The sequence below is a fragment of the Rhinopithecus bieti genome, unplaced genomic scaffold (genome assembly GCF_001698545.2).
Source record: "Rhinopithecus bieti isolate Rb0 unplaced genomic scaffold, ASM169854v2 scaffold_27022, whole genome shotgun sequence".
NCBI classification, from domain to species: Eukaryota; Metazoa; Chordata; class Mammalia; order Primates; family Cercopithecidae; genus Rhinopithecus; species Rhinopithecus bieti.
Genome location: NW_016812251.1, coordinates 859,587 through 871,587, shown reverse-complemented (window position 1 = coordinate 871,587; position 12,001 = coordinate 859,587). Strand labels below are relative to the sequence as shown.

At 40.9% G+C, this 12,001-nt stretch overlaps 1 protein-coding gene across 3 annotated transcripts in view; it reads left to right on the top strand.

Moving 5' to 3' along the window:
- Nucleotides 1–12,001, top strand: part of THSD4 (thrombospondin type 1 domain containing 4) — a 386,571-nt gene that overhangs the window by 312,332 nt on the left and 62,238 nt on the right. The window contains exon 1 of one of the 3 annotated variants that reach the window (XM_017895817.1): nucleotides 11,828–11,877. The exons of the other annotated variants lie outside the window; for them this stretch is intronic. The gene's annotated coding sequence lies outside the window, so the exon portion shown is untranslated. Of the gene's footprint in view, nucleotides 1–11,827; nucleotides 11,878–12,001 lie in introns of those variants that run through there. 3 annotated transcript variants of the gene reach the window in all.

The window sequence follows — 12,001 nt, the reverse complement described above, 5'->3', positions numbered from 1 at the left end:
AGTTTTAGGTTCTTAGAAACATTGAAGGTACAGAAAATTCCCCTATATTCCTAGCCTCCACACATGCAGAGCTTTCCCCATTGTTGCTTTTAAAATTTCTACATTTTGTTTGAAATGGTAAATATTAACTCAAAGTAGACTATAACAAATTAGGTTTGCATATTTTAACACCTAGACAACAACTAAAAAATAGTACAAAGATATATGACCAACATGCAAATAGATAAATTATATGGAATACTAAAATTACATACAGTACCAAAAGAAAGGAAAAGAACAGAGGAATAAAAAAGATGACAAAAGAAGAGTAATAAAATAGAGCGAAATCTAATCACTACTCATTGTAAATGTGGATGGTCAGATTAGATTGAAAAAGAAAGACCCAATGATATACTGTCTATAAGAAATCCACTCTAAATGTAATGACACATATAAATAGATTTAAAGGAAACAAATTTTTTTAAAGATATATCGGGGAAATACTAATCAAATAAAAGCTGGAGTGGCTATATTAATATTGCACAAAGTAGACTTCAAAACAAGGAAAAATTACCAAAAATGAAGAGGGAAATTACATGATAATAAAGTGGAAATTAACCAAGAAAACATAACAGCCATAAATGTATATGCATCCAAACAGTGAAACTCTAAAACACATGAAGCAAAAACTGATAGCATTGAAAGGAAAAATAGACAAATCCCCAATAATGCTTGGAGACTTTAGTCTTCTTCTTAAGATAATTGATAGAACAAGTAGAGAACTTGACCTAACTGACATTTATACAACACTCCAACCAACAGCAGCAGAACACATATTTGTTTCAAGTGTACATGGAACAGTCACTAAAATAAACTATATTCTGGGCCATAAAACAGACTTGAACATTTTTAATATAGTTATAATATGAACATCGCTTTTCCCAGCATGATGGAATTTAACTGGAAATCAGTAACAGAAAGAGATCTAGAAATTCCCCAAATATTAAAAAAAAAAAAATGAGAATGAGACAACAGACTTCTAAACAATCACTGAATTAAAGAGGAATTCTCACATCAACTTAGAAAATATTTTCAGCTGAATGAAAGTGAAAATACAGCATGTCAAAATGTGTGGGATGCAGCTAAAGCAGTGCTTAGCAGAAATGTATGGCATTAAATGCTTATACTGGAAAAGAAGAAAGAGCTCAAATCAATAATGTAATGTTCAACCCTGAGAAACTAGGAAAAGAAGAACAAGTTAATCCCAAATCATATTTCTTTGGATTTTGCTTTGCAGAAGGGAGAATTGTAGAAGGGAGGAAATAATAAAAATAAGAGCAGAAATCAGTGAAATTTAAGACAGAAAAACAATAGAGAAAATTAAGAAACAAAATACTTGTTCTTTGAAAATGTCAATAAAATTGATAAACCTCTATTCACAATCCTTTAACCTAGTACAACCCAACTATTCCTCAATGAGGGAATGGATGACCTAGGGTACATCCATGAAATGGAATACTACTCCAGCAATAAAAAGAATAAACCACATAAAAGAATAAACCAAATAAAAGAAGATACACACAACATGGATTATTCTCAAATGCATTATGCTAAGTGGAGGAAGCCAGACTCAAAAGACCACATACTCTATACTTCCATTTGTTATGACATTCTGGAAAAGGCAAACCCATAGGTGTGGAGAACAGATCAGTGGTTATCAGGGACGAAAGGCTGGGGAAGGGGAATTTTTCAAGGACGTGAAACTAATAAATTTGAAAACATCAAGTTTACATCTGTAAAAGTTGAATTAACTGTTGAATCAACATAATGCTATGATAATTGTTAATATTATGATCAATAATGAGGCAGCCCAGGCTTTTCAAACCAAGGTAACCTGGGAAGTTTAGTTCAAAAGGCTTTTGGGTAATGGTAGAAAACAGTGACTGGAGTCGTCTTAATCCAAGATGCCGTCATTGTAATCGTAGAACCCCGTATGCTCTGGTCCCTCCCATTGGGCAGGACAGCTGCCACAGTGTCCTTGCCAAGCATTAAATTCCCCCTGTTCCAGGGCCATGTGGCTACCTTCTGGCCTTTGGGAACTGCCCTCAGGAACTGCCTTGGTCCTTCCTGCTGTTTTCCTAATGAGCTCCTAGTATCCTCTGCAGGGCCCCAGAGGCTGCTGTATGGAGGTCACTGTGCCCACATGGCCCTCTGCCCACACCTATGTTGCTGATTTTTTCAGCAGCTGTTGCCCCTTGGGGTTCTGAAAAAGAGACATAGTCTGGCTTACACAATCTTACAGCATCTTATGTTTTATTGATGTCATCCTCGAATGTCTCCCATCTAGCCTGGAAATAGATTTATATAAGGCTTCATTGTGATATTTCACAATCCCCTCCCATCACCATGACAACCACAGTATCATTAGGGAGGAATCAGATGACTACTGTGAGCTTTCCCACCATTTTGGACATCAGAGTAGAATTTAGATATTAAGTCTCTCATCCTGCCTCTACCCCAGATAAATTCATTTCCAACTTCTGCGAAGCTACAGGGGTAATTTGAGCCATCTTAAATAATAGATTAGAAATGACTAAAGATAGTACACTAAAGGGAAAGCACTGATTTTTTTTTGTTTGTTTGTTTGTTTGTTTTGAGACGGAGTCTCGCTCTGTCTCCCAGGCTGGAGTGCAGTGGCCGGATCTCAGCTCACTACAAGCTCCGCCTCCCGGGTTTACGCCATTCTCCTGCCTCAGCCTCCCGAGCAGCTGGGACCACAGGCGCCCGCCACCTCGCCCGGCTAGTTTTTTGTATTTTTTAGTAGAGACGGGGTTTCACCGTGTTAGCCCGGATGGTCTCGATCTCCTGACCTCGTGATCCGCCCGTCTCGGCCTCCCAAAGTGCTGGGATTACAGGCTTGAGCCACCGCGCCCGGCCGGCACTGATGTTTTAACAGACCTAACTAGTTAAAAGATTTTGTAGATGGATGTGAAACCTAAAAAAAATTGTACTGGACAATGTTTCAGAACCTGTGAGAAGCTGACTGTCCAGTTGCCCCCACACCTACTATCTTATTTCCTTGTTCCAATGTGGAGTAGAGGGCGGGCCATAGAACAAGACAAGCAGATATGGGGTCAAGTCATAGCTCCGATAGTTACTTACTGTGTGACTTTGGACAAAGTATCAGGTTGGTGCAATAGTTATTGTGGTTTTTGACATCACTTTTAATGGCAAAAACTGCGATTACTTTTGCACCAACCTTAATACTTAATCTTCCTGAACTTATTCTTCTCATCCACAAAACCCTGTCCCAGAAGATTATGAGATGAACATAGTTTATCTAAGCACTGAAATGTAAGCTTCATGAGGGCAAGGATGTATGGTGGTTGTTGTGGGGGGGTGGGGAGTCTGGTTTGCTCGCTGCTACTATCCCCAGCACCTAAAACAGTGCCTGGCACATAGTAGGTGCTAAACTACTCTTTGTTGAATGACTAAAAATGCCTGGCAGGGTGGTGCAGGTATTGGGTGGACTTTTAGGATAGGTTAGGATAGGTTAATGGGTAAGCTTTAGGAGTGTCTATTGTACATGACTTATAAAATTTAAAAGCAGAATTAACAAAATTAAATATAGCTAAAAGGATGCTGAAGTTTTGCCTTGGCATTTTCTTTTCTTAAGATAATGCTGACCAGGCACATTGCACTCCTGTAATCCCAACACTTTGGGAGGCCAAGGTGGGTGGATCACTTGAGATCAGGAGTTTGAGACCAGCCTGACCAACATGGTGAAACCCTATCTATCCTGAAAATACAAAATTAGCCAAGCGTGGTGACACATGCCTGTAATCCTAGCTACTCAGGAAGCTGAGGCAGGAGAATCGCTTGTGGAGGTTGCAGTGAGCCGAGATCACGCCATTGCACTCTAGCCTGGGCGACAAGAGCAAAAATCTGTCTCTACAAAAAAAAAAAAAAAAAAGATAATGCATATATCCCATTTTTCATGTAGAAATAAGTTTTTGACTATTTTAAATAAGAATATCCCCATATGAGCATGAGTATGTATGTGTGTGCCAGCATGCACATGGATATTCAGAGAACATAGATTAGGTATCATACCCCTGATTCTTGCAGTTGCTTGTGTCTCATGTTCTCCATGTCTCTGGAACAGTGGTTACCAACTTGGGTATGCAACAGAATCACCAGGAAGGCTTGTTAAAACACATATTTCATGCCCCACTTCCAGAGACTGGTTCAGGAGGTCTAGGGTGGAGCTTGGGAATTTCCATTTCTAACAAGTTCTCAGATTTGCCAGATGATGCTGATGCTGCTGGTCCAGGGATCACGCTTTGAGGATCATGGCTCTAGAACTATGCCCTATGACCCTACTATCCTGCTAGGGTCCCTACTATCTCCTGGACCTTACTATCCCCTGGTGCTGAATACCACAAGTTGCAGCAACATTCTGCAAGGGGGGTTAATTCCATTCTGAGCTCCACCTTGCATTCCTTAACCCAGTTTGGAAATGGAATTAAAGCAGACAAGTAAAAAAAAAAATCTATATTCTTGAGGTCTTCTTTGAGAGAGAGTACTTCCTGGGGAAAGAACAAAACTATTGCCCCTGAGAGACGTGTTGAGAGTGGAAAAAATCATGAAGCAATTACAGAGGTGTAGATTATAGATGAAACAAGAATGACTGAATGCTGATAATTCTTGAAGCTTGGTGATGGGTACCTGAGAATTTATTATACTGTTTTGATTACTTTTAGTATATTTGACATTTTACATTTTTAAAAAAAGTTTTTAAGTAAAATAAAATTATAAAGGAACATGGCAGAAGATAGATGGAAGTAGTATTTTCAGATTCTCAGGATGGGTAGAGATAAACCCACTCCACCAGTGCCTCTTAGGCTTTCCCATGAAGCCCTAGTAAAGGTAATACCTGGGAGTAAGGAGTTAGCCCAGGGTTCCTCTACCACAAGACCACAATTTCTTCAAATCTTGTGATTTATCTTCCAAATTTGATTTTGCATTCCAGCTGGTATCTATTTGATTTCACCTAAAAATAGACAAGTGGGACCTAATTAAACAAGAGCTTCTGCACAGCAAAAGAAACAGAGTAAACAGACAGCCTACAGACTGGGAGAAAATATTTGCCAACTATGCATCTGACAAAGGTCTGATATCACAATCTATAAGGAATTTAAACAAATCACCAAGCAAAAGACAACCCCATTTAAAAATGGGCAAAGGACATGAACAGACACTTCTCAAGAGAAGATATGCACACAGCCAATAAACTGCTCAATATCACTAATCATTAGAGAAATGCAAATCAAAACCACAATGAGACACCATCTCACACTAGTCAGAATGGCTATTACAAAAAGTCAAAAAATAACAGATGTTGGCAAGGTTGCAGAGAAGAAAGAACAATTATACACTGCTGGTGGGAATGTAAATTAGTTCAGCCACTATGGAAAGCAGTTTGGAGATTTCCCAAAGAACTTAAAACAGAACTACCTTCAACCCAGCAATCCTATTACTGGATATATACACAAAGGAATATAAATCATCCTACCAAAAAGACACATGCACTCATATGTTCATTGCAGCACTGTTTACAGTAGCAAAGACATGGAATCAACCTAGAAGCCCATCAGCGGTGGATTGGATAAAGAAAATGTGGTACATACACACCATGGAATACTACACAACCATAAAAAAGAGTGAGTTCATGCCCTGTGGGGCAACATGGATGCAGCTGGAGGCTGTTATCCTAAGCATATTAACGCAGGAACAGAAAATCAAGTACCACATGTTCTCTCTTATAAGTGGGAGCTAAACGGAGTACACATGGACACAAAGAGGGGAACAGTAGACACAGGGGCCCATTTGGAAATGGAGAGTGAGAGAAGAGTGAGGATCGAAAAACTACTTACCAGGTGCTGTGGTCACTATTTTGGTCATGAAATATTTGTACTCCAAACCCCCACAACACGCAATTTACCCACATAACAAACCTGCACATGTACCCCAATCCTAAAGTAAAAGATGAAAAATAAATAAATACAAATAAAAATAATGTCTTGAATTGTTACTGTTACAGAAATGTCTCCTACCTGTTCAACTAGTGAGTGGTTGGACAAGCTGCCATTATTAGATACATAACCCTTATAACTCCAGAGACATAAGTGGTTCAGTCTTGCAGGCGTGTCGCATGTGAGAATCACAACTCGACACTCAAAATAATTAAACAGGAATTTTTTTATGTACCTCTGTTCCCAAAAGACATTAAAATTGATATTCAGTTTTTGCTTGGAATTCTAATACTCAAAAACACCAAAGTTTGGGTTCATTTGTGTCTCTACAAAACCCTTATATTAAATTAGCATCTATGTGCATCCTGTGTTTTTTAGGTTAACTACTTCTGCCATTAGCAATTTGTTTGGTAGTCAGGAATGAATTTGTGCCATCATCTTGGAACCCATGGTGACAATGCCTTGTTGGTTATAACTCTGAATGGGTCATTTGAAATTACCCTCACAGTCTTGCATCTTTTCATTGGATTCAAGCTTATACTTCAAATTTCCTATTTTTAGTCACTAATTTTCAGATTTTTTTTTTTAATTACCCAAATTCCCAGCATTGAATGGGCTTTGGATTCTACAGTGCCTAGAACAGGAATGGAATTTAGACGTGTGTTTATATTTTTTTTAATGAGAGCAAGTAATTAGAACAGAATGTGGAAGCCATTGTGTGTGTATGTGTTTGTGTGTGTGTTGTAAAATCAAAGAAAGAACTATCCTATGTTGGTTCATAGTATGATAAAATTTAAAACATCAGCTGTCCCATGACACTGAGATCAACCCTTCCGCTTACTCCCTAATGTCATCGCAATTTAGCCACAGATTTGGAGCTTAAGATTTGGAATTAGGCCCTGGTTTTTTGCTTGTTTGTTTGTTTTTTCCTCTATTTAGGATAGGTCTATTTAACACTGGCTTCAAATATTGGTGTTTCAGTCTGTTGCAAGCCAATCAAAACACCTATCACTCCACAACAGCCAAACATTCCAACCCTGAAGCAAGCACACACATGAATTAGGTAATAGGGATGTGTATTAGTTACCTGTGGCTGCCATAACAAGATACCACAAACTGGGTGGATTAAAACATCAGAAATTCATTCTCTCATAGTTCTGGAGACCAGAATTCTGAAATCAAGGTGTCGGCAGGATTGGTTCCTTCCTGGGGGCTTAGAGCAAGAATCTGTTCCGTGACCCTCCATCAGCTTCCAGTGCTTGCTGGCAATCCTTGGCCTCCCTTGGCTTGTGGCTGCCTAACTCCAGTCCCAGCCTTCATTGTCATGTGGCATTCTCACTGTGTGTCTCTGTGTCTGCCTGTCCAAATTGCCTTCTTTTCTAAGGACACCAGTCATACTGGATTTAGGACCCACCCTAATGCAGCATGAGCTCATCTAAATAACATCTTCAAAGATCCTATTTCTAAATAAGGTCGCATTCACAGGTTCTGGGTGGATATGAATTTTGGGAAGACGCTATTCAACCCAGTATAGGATATGTTTGGCCATGCAGTTACCACATAAAGAAGTAAATCCACACTACAGTGCAGTCGTGCTGTAGGATTGCACTGCAGTACTGTGCTATAATCGCACAGGAGTATTGATTGAATTCTTTTTGTTCACTAGTGAGTGGGTGGACAAGCTGCCATTATTAGATACATAACCCTTATAACTCCAGAGACATAAGTGGTTCAGTCTTGCAGGAGTATCGCATGCGAGAATCACAACTCAACACTCAAAATAATTAACCGGGAATTTTTTTGAATATTAGGATTCTACATGAGGAAAGTTCAGGATTCTATGTGAGTGATCAGAACATATGAGGAAAGAAGCATCCTGTATATACTGTAAGGGGGGAAACCCCAAGAAGTGACACCTGTTTGGTGTCACAATAGGCCTTCTTGCCAGGCATGATGGCTCATGCCTGTAATCCCAGCACTTTGGGAGGCCGAGGCGGGCAGATCATGAATGAGGTCAGGAGATCGAGATCATCCTGGCTAACACGGTGAAACCCCGTCTCTACTAAAAATCCAAAAAAAAAAAAATAGAGCACTTTACTGTTTTATAGAGTGTGGTGTGTGTGTGTGTGTTGGTTTTGTTTTTTTGTAATCTGATGACCAGTGCTTTAGATCATAGCTGACTGTACTGGTGGGCTGATGCCAGGCCAGCGAGTGGGCTGTCATCCTACCCAGCCATGGTGCACATCTGACCGCACATTGTGACCCTTCCACCCGACTTCCAGGGCCTTCCTCCCTCAAACCAAGTAGGTGTCACTTCTTGGGGCTTTCCCCCTTACAGTATATACAGGATGCTTCTTTCCTCGTGTGGTCTGATCACTCACATAGAATCCTGGACTTTCCTCATGTAGAATCCTAATATTCATCTCCATGAGATCACCGCAGATGTCCTTCCTTGGGGACTTCTGGGGCTGACCTGACCAGGTGACCAGGAGGCATAAAGGCTCAATTCTGACCCTACCTCTGATATCTTATTTTTTAGACACCTCCAGTTTTCCCTCTCTGTGCCGGGAGGAAGATGCATTCTGGGAAGATGAGGCTGCAGTGAGCCGTGATCATGCCACTGCAAGCCAGCCTGGGCACCAGAGTGAGACCCTGTCTCAAAAAAAAAAAGAAAAAAAGACTGCGAGAACTGGAATCAGAGTAATGGGAGAACAATTTCTTTTTTTAGAGGAGGGGATTGGGAAGCAACTACTTTGGGATGAGAAAGATATCAGGTTTCTCTTCTAGATAAATTGGGCTATAATGAGACCCACTGGCAAAATTAGCCTCCTGGAATTCCTTCTAAAGGGCAGACATAGTCCTTCCCTGCTCGTGGCAAGTGGACAGCTCAGCCTAAAGAGGGGAGCGTGACCCAAGATGGCCACAGTTGCAGGGCTGGTTCTGTCCATGGGCTGGGAGAGGTATGGTAGGTATGTGAGAACTGTTCATGGCATGAATGAACTTTGGGTATCACACGCTACCCATCTTCCTATTCAGCTGCCAGTGTAGGTTCCTAAAACCAGATCTCAGTTGTCATATCCTGATCAAAAATCTTTTAGGCATCCCAGTGCCCACAGTCAGCCCTCACAGTCTGCCCGATGTCTTCCATCCAAATTCATCTCCAAGGGCTCCCATCTATACACACTCCCAGCACCCCACAACTTCCCTTCTCCATCCTTCTAAGGTCATGCCCCCTCCTGCCTCTGCCTTTGTCCATGCCATTCTTCAAGGCCCCCAATGCCCTTTCCTCATCCTCTGTCTGGTGACCCACTCCTCTCCTTGCAAATCTCTGCTCAAATGCCACCCCCTCTCTGGAAGCCTCTACATCTTGTGGAAATTTTACCAGCCTCTCCGGTCACATTGTATTAGCATGTGTCTGACTGCTCCATGGACTCAGCTCCCGAAGTCACGGGCTGTACCTTTACAGCCCCCAGTACTTTTTTGACCAGTTTATTTTCTTATTATACCATAGGTGGGATCAATTTCATACAACATTATTTGAGACTTAACCACACATAAACTTTCTTTAAAGTTAAACCACACAAACGTCCTTTAAAGTCAGTAAGTATTCAAAGGAAATTTGGAGTCAGAATAAATCAAGCCTAATATTTTAAAGAATGAGAATTAGATATACTTTGCTGTAATTTAGCAATGAAATAAGAACAAAGTCTTGGCATTTCCCTTCATTCAAACCCCTTACAACCTGTGATTAGAGTGCCAAAGAGAAAGCCAGCCTTCTTTCTCTGATCCTCTCTGATTTTCAGTCCAGATGTATTACCTCATATTTTAGAAACTCACACAGGTTTGAGTCCATCCAAACTCAAAATACCAAAGTGAATCTGACTGAAAAAAAATTACTGTGTGATATCTGCGTATATTTGTTTAACAGAAACCATAATTTGAACATTACATCAAACTAGACTTAGTCTACCTAAGAAGAAATGTTTGCTTTTCTTTTAACAGAATTTTAATACATTACCGCATGTGTTTGCCATTTTGGTCAGAAGGAAATAAGGACATTTTGGAGATTAGAATTTTTAAACAGGAATATCCAGATGGAAGCAGGACTCCTTGGTAGTCTATGGGTACCTTCTCAGAACAGTGTTTTAAACTCATAAAATAAAATACGGAAGAGTACAAAGGAAACCAATTCTCTTGAAATACAATTATCAAAATATATATTTTTTGAGACCAGGTCTCACTCCGTCTCCCAGGCTGGAGTATGGTAGCATGATCTCAGCTCACTGCAGCCTCAACCCCCTGGGCTCAAGCAATCCTCCCACCTCAGCCTCCTGAGTAGATGGGACTACAGGTGTGTACCACTACACTTAGCTATTTTGTTAATTCTTTGTAGAGATGGGGTTTCTCCATGTTGCCCAGGCTGGTCTCAAACTCCTGCTCTCAAACCATCTGCCTGCCTCGGCCTCCCAAAGTGCTGGTATTACAAGCATGAGCCACTGCATTCGGCCATCAAAATACTCTTTAAAAAACAAATTTGCTATATAATAATGTGGCTTTTTTTTCTTTTTCTTTTCTTTTTTTTTTTTTTTTTTTTTTTTGAGACAGGGTCCCACTCTCAGGCTGGAGTACAGTGGTGCAATTACAGCTCACTGCAGCTTCAACCTCCTGGGCTCAAGGGACCCTCTCACCTCAGCCTCCCAAGTAGCTGGGACCACAGGTGTGTACCACCACATCTGGCTAATTGTTCTACTTTAGATAGAGACAAGGTCTCCCTATGTTGCCCAGGCTGGTCTTAAACTCCTGGGCTTAAAGGATCCACCCACCTAGGCCTCCCAAAGTGCTGGGATTACAGGCATGAGGCACTGTGCCCAGCCATGTGCTTCTTTAACATTAAAATAGGAGACCTCCTAGAGGATCTAATAATTATCATGATTTCAAAATAGTTATGAGTTCTTAAATAATATTTCAAAATATCAGTAACTTCTGTAATGTCCCATGAATATCTATGTGATTTCTGTCGGTGATAGAGTCACAGTCCTGCATACTATTATGGTTGTTACCTACATTCATAATAAAACTAAATGCTAAATTTCAATTGAAGGTTAGTGAAAAGAAAGATGAAATTCACAGAACCTTCCAAGGCAGTATAAGGAGAGTTGTATTTCATTTTCAGGGTATCCACATTAGCTCACACATTCTGAGACCCATTTGGGTTCATGCCCATGTGTGGAATTCCGTGGAAGCTCATATTTTAGACCAGAAATGGCAAAGAAGCCAGGCTTCCGACCTCCAACTGGCATTGTACTGGTGGCCAGTGATGTCCAACCACTTCAGTATTGTTGTTCGGCTACTTGGCGTGATTTCCAAGAACTGCTGAAACATTATAAAACTTGGGATTTGTTGCTAGGAGAAACTTTTTTTTATTTTTTATTTTTATTTTTTTTAGCTAACCTATCTCCCAGCCAGAAACTAGGAAGAACTTCACCTTCATTTCTCAAAGGAGGAAACAGACGTCTAGATCATAGTCATGTGTCTGCTGTAAGGAAACCAGCTTCTTTATTTTGGTTGTAGGAACAAGTGATTGGGTCATCATCACAATGGGCATTAAGATGATAGGATTATGACCAGGCATAGTGGCTCACACCTGTAATCCCAGCACTTTGGGATGCCGAGGCAGGCGGATCACTAGAGGTCAGGAGTTTGAGACTAGCCTGACCAACATGGTGAAACCCCATCTCTATTAAAAAATACAAAAACAGATGTCTGGGGGGCGGAGCAAGATGGCCGAATAGGAACAGCTCCAGTCTCCAACTCCCGGCGCAAGCGACACAGAAGACCGGTGATTTCTGCATTTTCAACTGAGGTACTGGGGTCATCTCACTGGGGAGTGCTGGACAATCGGTGCTGGTCTGCTGCTGCAGCCCGACCAGCAAGAGCTGAAGCAGGGCGAGGCATTGCCTCACCTGGGAAGCGCAAGGGGGCTTGTC